Raw genomic sequence first — 19,355 nt, 5'->3', positions numbered from 1 at the left:
TTATCAGTTCTAACAGTTATTGGGTGCACTCTTTAGGGTTTTCTATATATAGTGTCATGTAATCTGCAAATCGTTTCGTTTCGTTTGTCTGCTGGATGTGGCTAGGACTTCCAGGAATTTGTTTACTAAAAGTGGTATGAGGAAACATCCTTGTCTTCTTCATGACCTTACAGGAAAAGCGCTCAGATTTTCCCCATTAAGGTTGATTATAACTGCAGGGTTTTTATAGTTAACCTTTATGACGTTAATGTATGTTTCCTCTAAACCTACTTTAGGGGGTTACATGCATGAACGGATGCTGTACTTTGCAAATGTTCCTTTCTGCATGTATTGAAAGGACTGTATGGTTCTTTTCTTTTAATGTTTATTAATTTTGAGAGAGGCAGAGCGTGAGCAGGGGAGGGGCAGAGAGAGAGGGAGACATAGAATTCGAAGGAGGCTCTTGGATCTGAGCTTTCAGCACAGAGTCTGACGCGGGACATGAACTCAGGAATCATGAAGTCATGACCCGAGCTGATTTCAGACTGTTAAAGGATGAGCCACCCAGATGCCCCGATCATCTGGTTCTTATCCTTTCTCCTGTTGATGTATTGTATCACATTGATTGATTTGCGAATATTGAACCACCTTTGTAGCTTGGGAACAAATCCCACTCAATTGTGGGATATATTTACAGTTGTTATATCTTCTTTTTGGATTGTACCATTTACTGTTATAGACTGTCCTCCTCTGTCTCTTGTTATGTACTTTTTTAAGTGTATTTTTTTCTGATACAAGTATTGTTACTCCAGTTTTCTTTTGACATTCATTTGTGTGATGTTTCTCTATCCTCACTATCATTCTTGAGGTGTAAAGTGGGTCACTTGTAGGCATCTGAATCTGTTTTGTTTTTTCATCCATTCTTACTCCCTACATCTCTAGATTGGAGCATTCACTCCATTTCCCACAAAATTGATTGATATGTATATATGTATTGCCATTTTATTGCCTGTTTTGTTGTGGTTTCTAATGACTTTCTCTGATCCTTTCTTGCCTTTCTTTCATGTATTGCTTATTTTCTTTAGTGATATATTTTGATTTCCTTATCTCTATTCTTAGCATATGTATGACTGGTTTTAGGATTTGGCTACTGTTAGGTGTTTATAGAACCTCTTCTGCATTTAGCAGTTTGTATTAAGTTGATGGTCATTTACCTTTGAACCCATTACTTTCTCCTCCCTAGGTTTTTGGCAGATGTTATTATATTTCAAATCCATTTCTCTGAGTACTTTAACTGATTTTTTTCCAGAAATGTTCATTTTTTACTTGAATTTGTCTTCTACCTCTATACTGTCACTGTTGGTCTCCCCTTTCCACTCAAAGAATCCCTCTTAATATTTCTTGCAGGACTGGTTTAGTGGTACAAACTCCTTTAGGTTTTGTTTGGGAAAGTCTGTGTCTCCTTCATCCTGAAAGATAGCCTTGCTGAATAGAGTATTCTTGGCTGCTGATTTTTCCATTCAGCACTTTGAATATGTGATGTCACTCACTTCTGGCTTGCCAAGTTTCTGTTCAGAAATATGTAGCTAGCCTTATGGGTCTTCCCTTCTAAGTTAAGGACTGTTTTGCTGCTTTTACGAGTTTTCTTTATTCTCACCCTAATTTGTAAGTTTGCTTACAAAAGTTTGTGTGTTGGCCTGATTTTGATGGGAGTTCTCTAGTCTCCTGGATGTGGATGTTTGTGTCCCTCCCCCAATTAGGGAAGTTTTCAGCTATTGTTTCCTCAAATAAATTTTCTTCCCCATTTTCTCTTCCTTCTGGACTCCTACAATACGAATACTATTATCTTTCCTGTAGTTACTGAGTTCCCTTAGTCTCATCTCACGTTGCAGAATTCTGTTCTCTCTCTTTGGTTCAATGTGATTAATTTCCACCACTCAGTCTTCGAGGTCACTAGTTTGTTCGTCTGCTTCTTCCATCCCTCTGTTCACTCCAGCAAGCATGTTTCTCCTTTATTGTGTCCTCGGTGTCTAACTGTGTTATATCTTAACTCTGTCAGGGGTCTCACTCTTCTACTCATTCCACAACTCCAGTGAGTATCCTTATGATCATTGCTTTAAATTCTGTATCAGGTATGTTACTTATATCTCTTTGGCTTAGATCTCTGGCTGTGGCTTTGACTAGGTCTTTCATTGTGGCTAAACATCTCTGTGTGTCCATTTTGTCTGTCTCTCTGGCTCTATTTCTCTGTGTTAAGAAAGTCGCTGTGCCTTTTGATCTTGAAATTAACGACAGTATGAAAAAGAGGTCCTGGAGTCCTCAGCAGTGCACGTCTCCATTTATAGGACCTGGACCTTCAGGAGGATATCGTATGGGTATTGCTCACTCCCTGCTGTTGTGTCTGGGTTACTTTTCCTTTCAGTGCAGGGGTCTGCACTGATTGCGTGTCTGTTGTGGGCTCTGCTTGCTCTCAGTGGTGTCAGTGGGACCCAGGCAGGCCAGCTGAGTCAAGAATCAAGAATCAGCATGAACACATGTGTCTCCTGTGGCCTAAGCATTGTGTGAAATGCCATGTTTACGTTGCGTCTCTACACAGGCAGGGACCTGGCTATCACTCATCCTTCTGGATCACCCGGTGCTGGGTCAGCTGACCTCCAAAGCGCCAGGATCTAAACTCAAGGGAATTCAGCCCCTCTGGGTTTTACTGCCAAATGTTATGGAGATTAGTCTTTCCTGTGTCAGCTCCCTCGTGTGAGGGCTCACTTTCTCTGCTCCTTCTGCAGGCAGCCAGCCTCCAACTTTCTGACCTTCCTAACCTTCCTGCTGCAGCTTCTATTTAGGTGCGGAGTTTGTTGTGCCAGTCTTGGATCCCTCTCTGGTTCATGGACTTGGATGTGGATGTTATGCAGTTGAAAACATGGGACAGCGTGAGCTCAGGGTCTGCTTACTCTGCTATTATTAATTTTTTAAGTGTATTATTTTGGATTTTTGAGACATGGGCAGACAGACTCATCTCACCCTTGCACTTCAGGATTAGAAAGGAACGTTCCCACATTTGCTTCTAGCATTTTATGTTTTGAAACTCTCTTTAATGAGGTATAATTTACATATAACAAAGAGCCTCAAATTAAAGGGTATAATTTGATGAAACTTGATCTCATGGATACAGCACCATGAAGTCATATGGTTGCTCTCTAAACCTTAATCATGATCCCTTTGTGTCTAGAGCTAATGTTGCTTTTGGAGTAAGGACTTTTTTTTTTTTTTTTTTTTTACGTTTTCAGATATTGCCCAGGTGGCTGAGGCCTGCACTAGGGTACCTACCTCCTTTTCGGATAGACTGTATTCCCGTAAGTATTGCCATCGCTCTACCTTTGGACTTTATCCTGCCTTGTATCTTTCAGTCTGTTCACTTAATTTTGTTGGAGTACTTTAATGCTGAGGGATGCATAATTGGATTGATTTTCACTAAATGGTACGAGCTGCAGTTCCAATCATGACAGAAAGCACGTGCTTCCTGTGTTAGGTACTCAAGAGCAAGGCAGATACCCTGGGCACTTGAGCTGAGTATGTCACTCGGTGTTTTGCCAGCCCTCTTCCCTTCCGTGGGAGACAAGGGTCTCGTTTTGGTCACACAGAAATGTAGGTGAAGTCAGCAGAGAAGGGTCCCTTCTCTTCTCTTCCGTTTGTCTCTCAAACTCCCTGTCACTACCTTCTGCCTGGCCCTTTCCCTGACTCAATCCCCCAGGCCCACTGCTCCACTCCAGCCATGATCAGGTGTCCTCCAGCTGCTGGCCTCGGCTCTAGCCATCGCTCAGTGAGGAAACTACAGGAGGATTATGTAGTCCATGGGTCTGATCAAGAAATCTCTGCTCCTCAGAATCCTCCTACACTTGGTGCTGTCTGTGGAGACCTGGCATCCTGGGCGTGGGTCTGACCCTCACTCCTCTACCACAGTCACTGCTGGTCCCTCATCCTTCTCCACCATTAGAACTCAGCCATTTCCTAAGGACAGATACCTGTCTGACCCCAAGGCACCATGGAGTCAGGGAATATTTCCAAAATAATTGAGCATAAGCACCCCATCAATCTAGATATAGGTAGTTCCCATCGCCCCGGAAAACTCCCTCAGGCTCCCCCGCACAAAGGGTGATCTTGCTTCTATCCTCCCTCACCACCATTTCTGGCACTTTGTTACCTGTGTGTACAGGAACCCCACTGTGTGCACTCAATGGGGAGCGAGAGTAGATGGCCCTAGAAGCAGACGCTGGCACAGAGACAAAACGATGAAACGTAGATTAGGGGACAGTAGGAAGGACAAAGTGGAGGGGACAGGATGGGCAGGGAAAGCATTCAGGTAGATCTGACACCTTCTTAAAATGTATATGCAAACACGATTGTCTGTCACCGTGCACAGTCCTCTTCAATTTCAAAAGAGTTGTCCTATAAGGCAAAGAGATTTTGGTTTATTCCCCTGTGATCTTATGTTTTCCTACATGCATTCTGTCTTCTGTAGTTTATCTGTGGCCTCAGATGAACACTTTAGTGTGCGGCTGCATCTGTGAGATTATGTGTAATAGAAAATGATTGTCTTCAGATCTAGGTCTCTGAATGTACACATTCTCATAATTATCTTCTCTTTCATTGTGTGACAGGGCCCGAATTCTAATAGAAAAACGAGGGACATTGTCTTATTTTTTAAAACAGTGATTCCCACTCCCTGGGCTGAGTTGTTAACAGTCTTAGTTTAATGAACTCCCGTGACCATCTTTTTTGGAGGATCATTGTGTGGCGATATCTTAATTGAAACTGTGAGAAGCGTGAGGGGACCCTTCCCAGAGATTTTGCAGACGCTTTATGCACTGAATGTCTTCTTTTTCTCTTGTTCTTAGAAAGAAATATTACCCCTGTTTTCACAGATAACACAGCTGTCATAATATTGTGAGAGAAGTTTGAGGAGATGCAAAGCTGTAGTCAGGGTGATGACAGGGGTCCAGCAGTGGTGTCATCTGGCCAGCCCTGAATTGTAGGATGACTCAGCTGATCTAGACCCTGTCTCCACTTTTAGTCTCTTGAGGGATATGAACTTGGGCATACAGCATTTTCATAAGACCAAGTTAAATACCCCATATCTCCAGGGCTCTTTTCCCCCCACAAATATCCAGAACCTTCAGGAAAATGCAGGGAGACGAGAATCTTTTTAGGTGATTACCTGCGTGCACTTTGCACTGAGAGCGATCCCACATAGCAGTTCCGTATGGACCTCACACTCCCTGCTCAGGCTGTGGCCGGAATGACCTCCAACTGCATCTCACTGACCCCAACACCCTCCCCTCTGCACCTCCTCAAACTCTGCTTACTGTGCTCAACTTCCCTTCTATTCCTGTATGATTCAAGGCTCCCCTGGTTTTGCCCTGGATCCTCACTGGTGTTTCCATGTTGGTGATCACAAGGTCTGCATCATTTAATGAATGTCCCTCTGTCACACAGGACACCTGATGCTCTAAAAGTTAGGGGTGCACCTCATTCATTACAGAACCCAACACATTGTGTCTCCAACATATGCACCAGTACTGCTGATACGTCTGCTTTTGTGTAAAAACTCCTCTTTCATTTGACAAGAGAAACGTATAGCTCACTGTATTACAGGGACATGCCACTGCCCATTGTATGTATGTCCTGAGAAACTTGAGATATGCTACAGTGTCCTCAGGCAGTTTGTAGTTGGATTGCCAAGACTCACAACCATCTCTACATCATTGCCACAAAGTCAATCATGAAGAAGATGAATATACTTTACCAGCCACTCAGCCAGTTCAGGTCATCTTAACAAATAGAGTAGGTGGAGGAGGGGGATGTGGCCTATAGCCCATGACTGGTGGTGAAGGGTGGTCCACGGGGTACAGCCTGCAAGGCAATCCTGGGAAAGGACCAGGACTCTTGCATACAAAATAGCCTGCGGAAAAGAAATGAGAGGTATGTTCATAGGACAGAACAGAGCACCAACACCAGCAAAAAGCAGAAACCCAAAGCAGCAGTGCTCATATCCTACTAGCTTCCCCACCACCAGGCTCCAAGAGGGCAACATCAGCGCCAAAATCTCTACCCACACTTTGGGTTCCACTTACAGCTTTGGGGTGGGGAATGGATGTGATTGGGATCAACTAGTGTCCCCACGTGTCTGGAAACATAGAAACAGCAAGGGCCCTTTTTCTCCAAGATTTATAGACTGAATACCAAATTAAAAAGGTAGCATATTCCAACTAGGAAGACATCTGTGTCCAGGATCACTCTCCCCCCTTCATCCCCCTCACCACAAGGGCTGTTTATTGTGTATATGAAGAACTACAGAATGAGAAGGAATGACAATACCAGTGTCCACACATGGAATCATAGCCCTCATGGCTCAAAGCTCTGCCTCTAAGCCCCTGCCTGTGCCCAATCTACTTCTGTCCCGACAATGGGGTCTCCTCCTCTCTGGAAGTGCTATCCATGGGCACAGAGACACATGGGGAGATGGGGATCCTGAGGACCTGCAGAGGACCTGGGAAAGTGTGCTCTTAGAGAAACAGGTAACCTATACATGTTAGTTGGGTTCAGCTAAGTTATTTTACTTCGGAGGTACTTCTCAGCTTAAGTGCAGTACACTTTGCAGGGTAATTGTGTCCTCTGGAAAAATGAGCTGAAATTCTAAAAGACAAAATTAACACAAATGCACTTTGATGTCTGGTGTAAGTTTCCATGTTTTAGCTGTACCTGTGACACAGGACACGAGAGAATGTGCTCATGTGAACACAAGTGAAGGACACCGTGGGGACTTGCCACACAGGTAATTTTGGATTTTTTCTCTTCACAACTTAAGTTCCAGTGCATGTTTTCCATGACCGATATGCCACCTCTTATATTTCAGATATTTGTGCCCAGGGCACACCTGAAGGGACTCTGGACAGCATGTTTACCAAAATGCTGATGGGTATGAAATTTACATTCTAAAGGACACATACAAAAATATAAGTTGGAGTGAAGGCAGTTCGCATTTTCAAATTGTAAGGATACCCACAGATTTTTCTGAGCACGTTAAAATCCTCAATAGAAGGAAACAGGAGAGGAAGACACAGCAAGAGCAAAGATTCCACATTGAGGAGATCCACAAAGAATGAGGCAAGGTAGGAGACTTCCAAGTGGAGTGTGGTGTCATCCTCCTTGATTTATTCCCGGAACACATTAGAAAAGCCCTATGGCCCCCACCTTTAGGCATGCTTAGCTGCTCAAGTTACCACAAAAAGATGCCAGCTGGGAAACAGGGAAGCCCATAGACTCGGCAGTAAATGTTTTGCATTTGGGGGGGAAAAAAAAACAGCAGACAGACCATACGACACACAAACCAGAGACAATGGCAGGAGAGTGTCCTGTACAGAAAGATGTGGCGGTCCGTAAAGACTTAGAACTGAAAATGGCCACAGCATTTACTTTGTGCTTCTCGGCAGTTTTGGCAGAGCCAGTGTCGATGTCACTCTTGGTTGTGATACCTACTTCTGGATCTGCAAAAAGCCCCAGAAGGGATGCAGGTTTATTCTGATTTGAGTAGACTGTTTGGAGGTCAAAAACAAAACAAAAAACCCTCCCCTCATACTTCTGACAACTTAAACTCTTTGTCCCAGTGAGATCCCAAATTACATGCACAGGGTGTCCCACATGCCTCTGGTGATACCCAAAAAGAACTTGAAGAACCATCCCTTATAACTTGATGAAGACTCCTAAAAGCCCTGACTCAGATGTATTCATCACTCATCGAACAACTATGGATGGCTGGGGGCACAACTAAATGGACATACATTACGTTGTGCCTCATGCCTCACAGATCCCAGCACGTGGACTGTGTACAGGGCATTTCTGCTGAAGCGCTATGTCTGATTTTCTGCATACGGCCCCATTCCTTCTCTATAAGAGACGCCTGTACCAACCCATGGTGGGGGAAAAGACGAAGATGAGATCCTGAGCAACTTGAGGAATGTGGTAATGGCAGCAGACACATTCCCCTTGCATCACAATGGTCTGTGGTACCGCCTCTGCACCTTGGCCCAGGACCTAACAGCAACAAAATAAGGTGAGTGTGTTTTACAAGTCAACTCCTAGTGCTCAGATCATCTTACCAAGTGTTGCAGGTGGAGGGGTTCCGGGTGGCCCCAGGGCCACCAAGGTTCAGGAGGTGGACGTGCCTAATAGTCCATGGGGGTGGGGCATCTCCAGGGTAGGGCATGCAGAATCGTCCAGTTAACGGAGGAGGTCCCCAGGATCCAGACTGCCCTGCAGAACAGAAGTGACAGCTACATCCATATGCCAGACAAGAGAACCAATACCAACAGCAGCTGTAACCCAGAGAAGAGTGTGTCAGCACCTGCCACCTTCTCTGCCACCAGGATCCAAGAGAGTAGCATCAGTACCTGAAAACTCTGTCCCTGCCACTGGATAGCACCTACAGCTTGGGGTAGTAGATGCAAGAGGTTAACCTACTGCCACCACACATCACTGCCCACGTCTGTGGAAGAAAATGGCAACGGTCCTGTCCTAACGGGTTAACAGAAGTAATTACAGATTAATGAAGTAGCATTCTCCAGACAGGCAGCCATCGATGTCCAGGTTCACCCTGCATCCCTCCTCTACGCCAACTCCAGATGCTCTGCTTTTGCTATATTAAGAACACACAAAAAATGAGTGGGAATAAATGGCTCATATTCTGCTCATGGAATCACAGCCACTCCTGGCAAAATATTCTGCAGCCGGACCCTCACTGTGCCTCCTCTGCTCCTCTCCCTGAGAAAGGAGTCTTCCCTCTTGAAGTGTTGTCAAAGGCCTCGGAGACCTCTGGGCAGTGGAGGATGCCTGGAATCTTGCAGGGGAATGAGAGTCTTCTGTGAAGAACGAGTTACTTGTGGTGAATGTCTACAAAGCTCAGATGTGTTCATCTTAATTCATAGGGAATTCTGACTTTAAGCATACGACAGGACACAGAGTCATTATGTGCAATGGAAAAAAAGAGGGAGAATTTCACATAACAGATTTCACGCAAGTGTTTTGGTATAAAACTGGTATGTGTCATGAGACTATATCAGCTCTAACAGTGACTGGGGACACAACCAGAAACTGCTCATAGAAACACAATTGAAGGACACAGTGTTCAAATTGTTTTTACCTAAGGTATAGCTGGAGGATTCCAGACAAGTCATTTACCGACAAAGACGGACAGGTGATGAGTGATGATATTGGCTTTCTCTATGACCACTCTAAATGGCACAGGGCACATAATAGAAAGTTGGAGTCATGATGTCGTTTCTAACAGGTTCATCTCCTAGCCAGAATCAAGAAAGGAAGACACAGCAGCCACACTGTTCCCACAGAGGTGAGGTCTGGAAAGGATCACCCAGGCCGGGAGACATCTGTTTGGAGTGTGCAGTCATCCTCCTCTCATTATTTCCTGAAACTCACGGAAAAACCTTAAGGTACTCAGTCTCTAAGCGCTTTTGGCTTCTAAACTTACCACAGAAAGCTGACAGACTAAAAATTGAGAAGCAACAAACAGACATATCACACAACACGCAAAACGAGACAAGGCCGGGAGAGCGTACTGTACATAAAGATGAGGGTTTCCCAAAAGAGTTACAACTGAGCATGGCCCCGGCATTTACCTTGCCCTTGTCTGCATTCTTGGTACAGTCAGAGCCGCTGTAACCCACAGAGGTTTCAGCAGTTTCTCGATTTACTAAAGACCCTAGAAGGGACAGAGGTTTATTCTGCTTTCAGAGGACTGGACATAATGAAAACAATCCCTCAACTCATTCCTCAAATATCTTAAACTTTTCCCTACAGTCAGGTCCCTCACCAGAGGCAGAGGGTATCCCAAATGCCTCAGGTGACCCCCAAGGTTAAGGGGGAGAACCGTCCCTTCACCTTGATAAAGACCTCACGGTGCCGTAGTTCATGTTGTTTCATAATTAATCACATAACTGTGGACAGGTCAGGGGCAAATAGCAATTTAGAATTCACCAGTAAAACAGTTTTCTCAGTATACATCATGGGAAATCACGATTTCATTACAGATCAAGAATTAGTCTGAGGATGCTTGGATTCAGCATCCGACTCTTAATTTTGGCTCAGGTCACGATCTCACAACTTGTGAATTCAAGATCAGCGTTGGGTTCCTCACTGACAGTGTGACGCCTGCTTGGCATTCTGTCTATGCGTCTCTCAAAATAAATAAACTTAACAAAAAAGAATAACATTGAGAACACTGGTTTGGTGTATAGCCTCAATGAGTCCTCAAGAAGGGTGCATTTCTTCAGGCAAATTGTTCAATCTCCCAGCTTATCTACAAGCTGCCTTCCACATGAGAGCAGTTAGTATATAAGGAAAGACTAATTTGACACTATTGAGAAAAGGAAAACTGTCAGAAGTTAGCAGTGGAGCTGCAGAGTTGCACTGATACCATCAGAGGACTAAGCTAAGCTTTATGGAACTTGAGTGGACGGATGTAGGGCTACAGTTCCCAAAACACACCAAAAGAAAGACTTTTCAAACTAGTGAATAAATGACCTTCTCCTCAAATAAACTAAAGTCTTCACATTGTGTCCGGGTGGGAAGAAAGTTTCCAGGCTCTTCAGACAGGGGGATGCTAGAGGAGGTGGGAGGGTCACCGTCAGAGGAGGGGCATGAGCTCCACCAGTCACAGGGACAAGTGCCTCATTGTCTGCGGCACCAGAGGAGAACACCCTTCTGTCACCCCTTCAGACCACCTGCCGTCCTTAGTGCGTGTGATTCTTTCCAGACCACACGATGATCACACACAGGAACAGGCTGCACAGCAGAAATTGGACTGCAGCACATCACAACGTGCTCCTTACCTCTCCTTGGAGGGTTCTTGCAGTGATTGGTTTCTGCCTCGTGTATCCCTCAGGCAGCCTCTTTGCTTCCATCCCGTCCAGTCTTGGATACAGAAAAATAATGGACTTCTATAAGAGTTGCAACACCACGTCGTCTACTAGACAACTAACAGTGCAGGCGTCATCCCTGGAAACACCCATAAAAACGCAAGTCAAATGACCACACCTGTATTTCAAGTAAGCGACCTCCCTGCCCTGCTCCGCCATCTCCCTGTCCCAGATCTGAGTCTTGATCTGGGGGAGAAAAAACACATCCACCTTCAGTCGGAAGGTGGTGCCACACTGTGCACCAAAGAAAGAGGAGGAAACAAGAAAACACTTACCTAGTTGTCCTGAGCATTCTTCTCGTGAACTGCAAGCGGAAAAAGCCAACAAGGAAAAGCCCGTGGTTAGGGATTCCAAGGGCCACTACACTCACCCGCATGAGGTGCTAAGGGTTCAGTATGTCAGGCAGAACTCAGGTTACCTGGTATCTAAAGGTGAGCTCTGCCTGCTGCAGCTGTTCCCGTGTTTGTTCAATTTGTTGCCTGTGAGTTACAATTGCTCTTGTCAGATAAGGCCCAATATTGGGTATGATTTTAAATAAGCTGCCCACGTTCCCACCAACCTCATATCTGTCCCCTGATACAATTTATTCTTACACATGAAACACTTTGCCCATGATTATCAATGTACAGTAGGATCAAAGCTATTGTCACATCCTTTCCTTACTCATTATCCCATGCCTGTAGGGTTCAGAGTTCATAGAATTCCTTCCCATTTTCAATCTTTCTCTAACTCATCATGTGACAAGTGTCTTTTATCATAAAGATCTATTCTTCTATAACTTATATCCTCACCATGTTTCCCAGGGTTGCAAAGACGAGGGCCATGAAATGGCACTACCACGTTGATGGGTATGATTCATTGTACGACACACTGCTTTCCTACAGATGATGACAATTGACACCACCCCCGAGGAATGTTAGCATGGACAAAGTTTCCACACAGTCTGGTCACTACTTGAGATCTGCAAATGTTTAGAAACTTAATTATTTTATTCTTTCTAAAACTTACCTTTTTTATCTGTTAATACTCTATGCATATGTTGACTTTAAACTTTTCAAAAAGATTAAAAACCAAAAAATGAACAGCGGTTTCATGAGCTCCTGGTAATTACTAGCTGAACTCACTTGTACTTGTTTATTTCTTCTGTAGCTATTTTCTTTTTTTTCCCTAATGTCTATTTATTTTTGAGACAGAGAGAGAGAGAGAGCACATGCATGAGCGGGGGAGGGACAGAGAGAGATGTAACAGAATCTGAAACAGGCTCCAGGCTCTGGCCTGTCAGCACAGAGCCTGACACGGGGCTCGAACTCCCGGACTGTGAAATTATGACCTGAGCTGAAGTTGGACGCTTAAACGACTGAGCCACCCGGGCGCCCCTTCTGTAGCTACTTTCAAATTTTACCTGCAGCTGCTAGCTGATTCTTCTTTGCCGCCAGTTCACAGTGTCATTTTCAGCTTCCTAAGATGGGAAAGTTACATACACAGTCAGGACCAAGGTCCAGAGGTTCTCCCTTTTTACCTCCCAGCACTCTTGAAGGCCTATGCAAATATCCCTTCCCCCACTTCTCCCATAAATGCACACACTGACAACCCAATCAGAGAAATGAAGTGAACACCCCATTTAAGTTCAAGAAAATTCAACTTCTGTCTGCTGCCACGTCTCTACTATTGGAACTGTCTTTCTAGTTCTCGTTTCCTCTCCTTTATCATAAAGTCATCAAATAACATTGTACTTTGTGCCTTCCCAGAGTTGGTCTTTTGTTTGATATGGCGAAGACTCATTTCATCAGTGAGTGAAAAACCGTATCTGACCAACTGTACCCATTAGGATGAATCAAGGGATCATCACTAGTCTTACACCTCCATGGGGAGCCCTGATTCTCAGTCCAAAAGTTGTACCATGACACAGGCAATCACCTGAAAGACGACCTTCCAGAATATGGTTTCACTAACATTGCAGCTCACTCCCAGACATCGCTAGCGTTCAGGACTGCAACCCCTGCCTCCACCTTGAAAAGGCCAATCTTAGAACAACCTCATCTCCTGACGTACAACCTGATATGAACTGTCACACAGTCTGGGTTTACTTCCAGGAAAGAGATTTCAGGTGGAAAACTCTCAACTTCATGGAGCCAAATCTACTTTAACAAGACTCATTCCATTGATAGTGAAGGCAGCAGAAGGCAATGCTTGGCAAGGCTGGGTTGCTGTGTTGCCCTCAGACCATTTTCTTTGTGGTGTTGACTGAGATGGTTTCAACTTGACACTTGATGTACTCAAGAATCACATGCAAAATTGAAAATCTCTTAGCAAATGACACAAAAGCACTAGACAGAGAAAGGCACATGCATTTCCTTCTGGCCTCTCAGGCAGTCCTTGGGCAAATGCTTGCTGGAGTGGTTGTAATGTAGTGGCTCTGTTGTAAGGGGTTGAAGATAGAGAGGTGGTCAGGGTGCTGTACCCACTCACAGAAAGAGCTTACGAGTTAACAAAAACAAGATGCCAGTGAGACAGAGCAAGCCCTAACCCCAGCTGTGGGAAGGACGAACATAAAGGTGAGTCTCCAGGGAAGAGAAGACTTCCCTTTCCAACACGAGTGAGGGACTCTAAAGTCCCCCATCTCCTCCTGAGAACAAAAGGAAATACTGTACAAAGGAGGAAACATGTGACTGAATGCACCAAGTATCTGACAACCCCACAAAGACACACAAGACCAAGATGGAGAAGAAGGAAGCCCAGGACGAAGCCAGCCTGGCAGTTGGACCCAAACTCCCTAGGACTCATCATTGATGTGGGGTGCATACACTTGAATGGCAAAGAAGCTGAACAACTTTATGGGCACAGACTTAGAAGTAAAGAAGTGTACTTCAGGGGAGGCCAGCAAAGATGAGCCCTAGTGAAGCTGCGGGCTTTGGCCAAGACTCAGAAGAGTTACACTTGAAAAATCAGGGGACAGGAAACGACTTTCTTAGGGATTGGGCCTGCAGTGAGCAATCTCACTGGCAGAATGGATGCAGGGATCCAGTACTGCTGGTACCCCTACCCACTTTCCAGAAAGCAACTTCCATTGTTTCTGCAGCAAGAGAATTCAATTTTTTCCCCACACATTTTTGACCCATGTCTGGTCCTGAACAAAAATGACCTAATTGCTGGGTGACAAAACAGTGTGATGCGATTGAAACCTATAGGACAGTGTAGGTGGATCCAGAGTGGATCCAGGTATTAACGTTATTAATGATGGCACCTTCCCTCTGCCGCCCCCAAAACATGACACAATGTGTGGCAAGCACTTAGGACAGAAAGGAAAATGCAGGTTACATTACAGAAAGCAAGGTAGGAAGGGAAGGTCCAATTCTACTGAATGCATTGGGCAAAAATACTCTGGACCCAGTTCCAAAAGAAATACAATTATCTCTACTGGCTGCCATGTTCTCCCATACAATACGGTCCTTGTGACAGTTCTCACATGAACATCTTACTTTTCTAAAATTTTTTTAACGTTTATTCATTTTTTGATAGAGACAGAGTGCGAGTTGGGTAGGGCCAGAGGAAGATACAGAATCGAAAGCAAGCTCCAGGCTCTGAACTGTCAACACAGAGCCCGACATGGGGCTTGAACTCATGGACCGTGAGATCATGACCTGAGCCGAATTTGGACGTTCCACCGACTGAGCCACCCAAGCGCCCCCATCTTACTTTTTTGTAGGCACTTTTCTTCGTTCATAGAATTCTTCTAGGTTATGTGCTTTCTCCTTCAGCTGTTTGACTTTTGCTTCCTTTGTGGCTTTCACAGACCTCAATGCATCACACTTGTCTACCAGGGCGTTTTTATTTTCTGGAAAAAAAAAAAAAGGTGTTTTCTTGATAAACGGGCACATGACCTGAGTCTTGATTTTGGTGAGACAGAAAAAAGGCAAGAACCATGAAGGCATGAAAGTATTCTTTCCCTTACCAATTCAAAGTCATTGCCATCATATGGGGATTTCTCCCCAACAGAAAATATAACTTCTAGTTGACAGTTATTGGACCTCAAGGCTCTTAGCTATGCATCCTCGAATTCAACATTTGCATCATGTGGTTAAGGCAGATGTGAGGAAAGACTTTCACGGAAAACTGATCACACAACAATTTGTACCTCACACAGCAAGATCGTGCATTGCAATCAAAAAACACCTTGAGGCATGAATATAACTAGAAGACAAAGATGATGGAATATAGTTAATGTCTAACAACTCATGGCTTTCTTAGTGGTGTATGTATGTATGTATGTATGTATACCTGTTTATCCCCCATTCACGTTGAAAATTTACTATTCAGCATTCAGAAAGAAAGAGACTATTGAGCACCTGGGTAGCTCAGTCAGTTGAGCATTAGTCTCTTGATTTTGGGTAAGGTCATTTTTCTAGGATCATGTGATCCAGACCTGTGTTGGGCTCCACACTGAGTGTGAATCCTGCTTAAGGTTCTCTCTCTTTCCCCCTGCCCCTCTCCCCCACTTGCATGCCCCCTCACTAAAATTAAAAAAAATCATAAAGCATAATTTAAACATATTTTTTTAAAGGGAAAGGTTCATACACTATGGCTATAACCCTTTCTCTCTCAACTATATTTGGGTATTTTCTACATATCGTGGAGGGCAGAGTTGAATGATGTGATAATTACCTAGTTGTGAAAATAAAAGATAACTCCTAGTCCTTGAAATAGCAAAACTCATCTTGGCGGTCCTAGTAAAATTCCAGCTCATTGGTCAGAAAGAGTTTTGATGGGGGGTGGGAGGGAGGGGAGGGTGGGTGATGGGTATTGAGGAGGGCACCTTTTGGGATGAGCACTGGGTGTTGTATGGAAACCAATTTGACAATAAATTTCATGTATTGAAAAAAAAAAAAAAAGAAAGGGTTTTGGCTCCCAGAGGCCCACTGTCTACTGTGGTAAATGGCAGGCAAATATGCTGTGCTCACTTCACCCAATGAAAAAAAGCCTCCAAAGCCAAATTACGGTAAAACTCAGCAGCCGACTCTTACCACTTCCTGTTTCTTCACACTTCTTTCTCTCTCTCTGAGTTTGCCAAGTAGCAAGTGCCCTTTGAACGGTGTCATTTAAAACTTCATTAAAGTGGGTGGCTGGGGGGCTCAGTCAGTTAAGCATCTGACTTCAGCTCAGGTCGTCATCTCATGGTTTGTGAGTTTGAGCCCTGTGTCGGACTCTGTGCTGACAGCTCAGAGCCTGAGGCCTGCTTCGGATTCTGTGTCTCCCTCTCTCTCTGCCCCTCCCCTGCTCATGCTGTGTCTCTCTCTCTCTAAAATAAGTAAACATAAATAATTTTATGTTTACTTGTACTCAACAAGTACAAAAAGAGATCATACCGTGCATAGTTTCAGACCCCAATGCTATGAAACTTGAAATCAACCACAAGAAAAAATTTGTGAAGATAACAAATACTTGTAGACTAAAGAACATCCTACTGAACAATGAATGGTGGAATCTAAGCTGCTGCAGCCACTCTGGAAAACAGTATGGAGGCTCCTCAAAAAGCTAAAAAGAGAACTATCCTATGACACAGCAATTGCAATACTAGGCATTTATCTAAGGGATACAGGTGTGCTGTTTTGAAGGGACACTTGCACCCCCATGATTATAGCACCAGTATCAACAATAGCCAAAGTATGGAAAAAGCCCAAATGTCCATTGATGGATGAATGGATAAAGAAAATGTAGTGTGTGTGTGTGTGTGTGTGTGTGTGTGTGTGTGTGTGTGAGACATGGAGAATTACTCAGCAATCAAAAAGAATGAAATCTTGCCATTTGCAACTACATGGGTGGAACTAGAGGGTATTATGCTAAGTGAAATTAGTAGTCAGAGAAAGACAAATATCATATGACTTCACTCATAGGAGGACTTTAAGAGATAAAACAGATGAACATACGATGGAAGGGAAACAAAAATAATATAAAAACGGAGGTGTACAAAGGAAGCGCACACATAAATATAGAGAACAAACAGTGGGTTACTGGAGGGGTTGTGGGGGGATGGATTAAATGGGTAAGGGATACTAAGGAATCTACTCATGAAATAACTGTTGAACTATACGGTAACTAATTTGGATGTAAGTTGTAAATAATAAAAACTAAAATAAAAAAAAAAGAATAAATGGGTGAACCAAGAAGTTAAAGGAAAATTAAAAAGTACATGGAAGCTAATAAAACTGATAACGCCACAGTCCAAAAGCTCTGGGATGCAGCAAAGATAGTCATAAGAGGAAGTTTAGCAATCCAGGCCTTCCTAAAGTGGGAAGAAAAGTCTCAGATACACACCTAAGCTTATACCTTAAAGTAATGGAAAAGAGATCATCAAATAAAAACCAAATCCAGCAGAAGACAAGAAATGATAAAGATTACAGCAAAACTCAATGCTTTCAAAACTGAAAATAAAAACAAAAACAAACAACAACTCCCCCCCCCCCCCCACACACACACACAAACAGAAGAGATCAATGTAACCAGAAGCTGGTTCTTTGAAATAATTAATAAAATTGATAAACCACCAGCCAGTTGGATCAAAAAGAATAAGTAAAGGACCCAAATAAATAAAATCAAGAATGAAAGAGGAGAGATCACAACCAACACAGCAGAAATACAAACAAGAATAAGAGAACATTATCAGCAATTATATACCAAAAAAATGGGCAATCTGGAAGAAATGGACAAAATCCTAGGAATACACAAACTATGAAAACTGAAAGAGGAAGAAATAGAAAATTTGAACAGAACCGTAACCAAAAAGAATTGAATTAGTAATCAAAAATCTCCCAAAAAACAAGAGCCCAGGGCCAGATGGCTCTCCAGGAGAGTTCTACCAACCATTTAAGAAGGGTAACATCTATTTTCTTGAAGCTGCCCCAAAAATAGAAATGGAGGAAAACATCCAAACTCTTCCTATGAGTCGGCATTACCTGGATTCCAAAACTAGACAAAGATCCCACTAAAAAGGATAAGTATAGACCAATTTTCATGATGAACATGGAGGCAAAAATCTTCCACAAGATTTTAGCCAACCAGATCCAAAGATACATTTAAACTTTATTCACCACGACCAAGTGGGATTTATACCTGGAATGCAAGGCTGGATCCATATCCACAAAATAATCAATGTGATTCATCACATCAATAAAAGAAGGGACAAGAACCACATGATGCACTCAATAGATGCAGAGAAAGCATTTGGCAAAATACAGCATCCTTTCTTGATAAAAGAATTCCACCCAAACCTGCTAAAATGATCCATGAATTCAGCAAAGTGGCAGGATATAAAATCAATGCACAGAAATTAATTACATTATTGCATTTAATTTAATTAATTGCATTATTTGCATTAATTTAATTAATTACATTCTTGCATTTCTCTTCAAACAAAGAAGTAACAGAAAGAGAAATCACAGAATCGATCCCGTTTACAATTGCACCAAAACCCATAAAATACCTAGGAATAAATCTAACCAAAGAGGTGAAAAATCTATACACTGAAATCTATAGAAAGATTATGAAAGAAAATGAAGATGACAAAAACACAAAAACAAAAAACATTCCATGCGCCTGGATAGGAAGAACAACTATTGTCAAAATGTCAATAGTACCCAAAGCAATCTACATATTCAACGCAATGCCTATTGAAATAACACCAGCATTCTCCACAGAGTTATAACAAACAATCCTTCAATTTGTATGGAACCAGAAAAGACCCCGAATAGCCAAAGCAATCTTGAAAAAGAAAACCTAAGTAGGAGGTATCACAATCCTGGACTTCCAGCTGTATTACAAAGCTGTAATCATCAAGACAGTACGGTCCTGGCACAAGAACAGACACTCAGATCAATGGAACAGAACAGGAACACAGAATTGGACCCACAGATGTATGGCCAGCTAATTTTTGACCAAAAGAAAGAAGATCCAATGGAATAAAGACAGTCTCCTCAGCAAGTGTGCTGGGAAAACTGGACAGTGATATGCAGAAGAATGAGCCTGGACCACTTTCTCACACAAAAGACACTCAAAACGGATGAAAGACCTAAATGTAAGATAGGCAGCCATCAAAATCCTCAAGGGGGAAATCAAGTAAAACCCCCTTAATGTTGGCGTCCACAACTTCTTACTCAACATGTCTCCAGAGGCAAGGGAAACAAAAGCAAATCTGAACTATTAGGACCTCATCAAAATAAAAAGCTTCTGCACAGAGAAGCAAACAATCAGCAAAACTAAAAGGCAACCAATAGAATGGGAGAAGATATTTGCAAACAACATATGAGATAAAGGAGTAGTATTCAAAATCTATAAACAGCATACCAAACTCAACACCCAAAAAAACCAAGTAATCCAGTGAAGAAATGGGCAAAGAAA

General features: G+C 43.2%; 1 long non-coding RNA gene across 9 annotated transcripts; it reads left to right on the top strand.

The window, feature by feature from the left end:
- Positions 1–3,251: 3,251 nt before the first annotated feature.
- On the top strand, positions 3,252–12,046 carry LOC123383710. 9 transcript variants are annotated; one of them, XR_006593672.1, is made up of 6 exons: positions 3,252–3,329; positions 6,730–6,808; positions 6,890–7,145; positions 7,841–8,086; positions 9,320–9,479; positions 10,931–11,779. It is a non-coding gene; the product is annotated as an uncharacterized LOC123383710 (long non-coding RNA). The 9 variants fall into 9 exon arrangements; XR_006593670.1 differs by having other exon boundaries at positions 3,262–3,329; positions 6,716–6,808; XR_006593667.1 differs by lacking the exon at positions 3,252–3,329 and having other exon boundaries at positions 6,673–6,808; positions 10,931–11,093; positions 11,768–12,046.
- Positions 12,047–19,355: the final 7,309 nt, after the last annotated feature.

This window comes from Felis catus, unplaced genomic scaffold (assembly GCF_018350175.1).
Source record: "Felis catus isolate Fca126 unplaced genomic scaffold, F.catus_Fca126_mat1.0 Un_scaffold_50, whole genome shotgun sequence".
Lineage (NCBI taxonomy): Eukaryota > Metazoa > Chordata > Mammalia > Carnivora > Felidae > Felis > Felis catus.
This window is presented reverse-complemented; position numbering and strand designations above follow the sequence as displayed.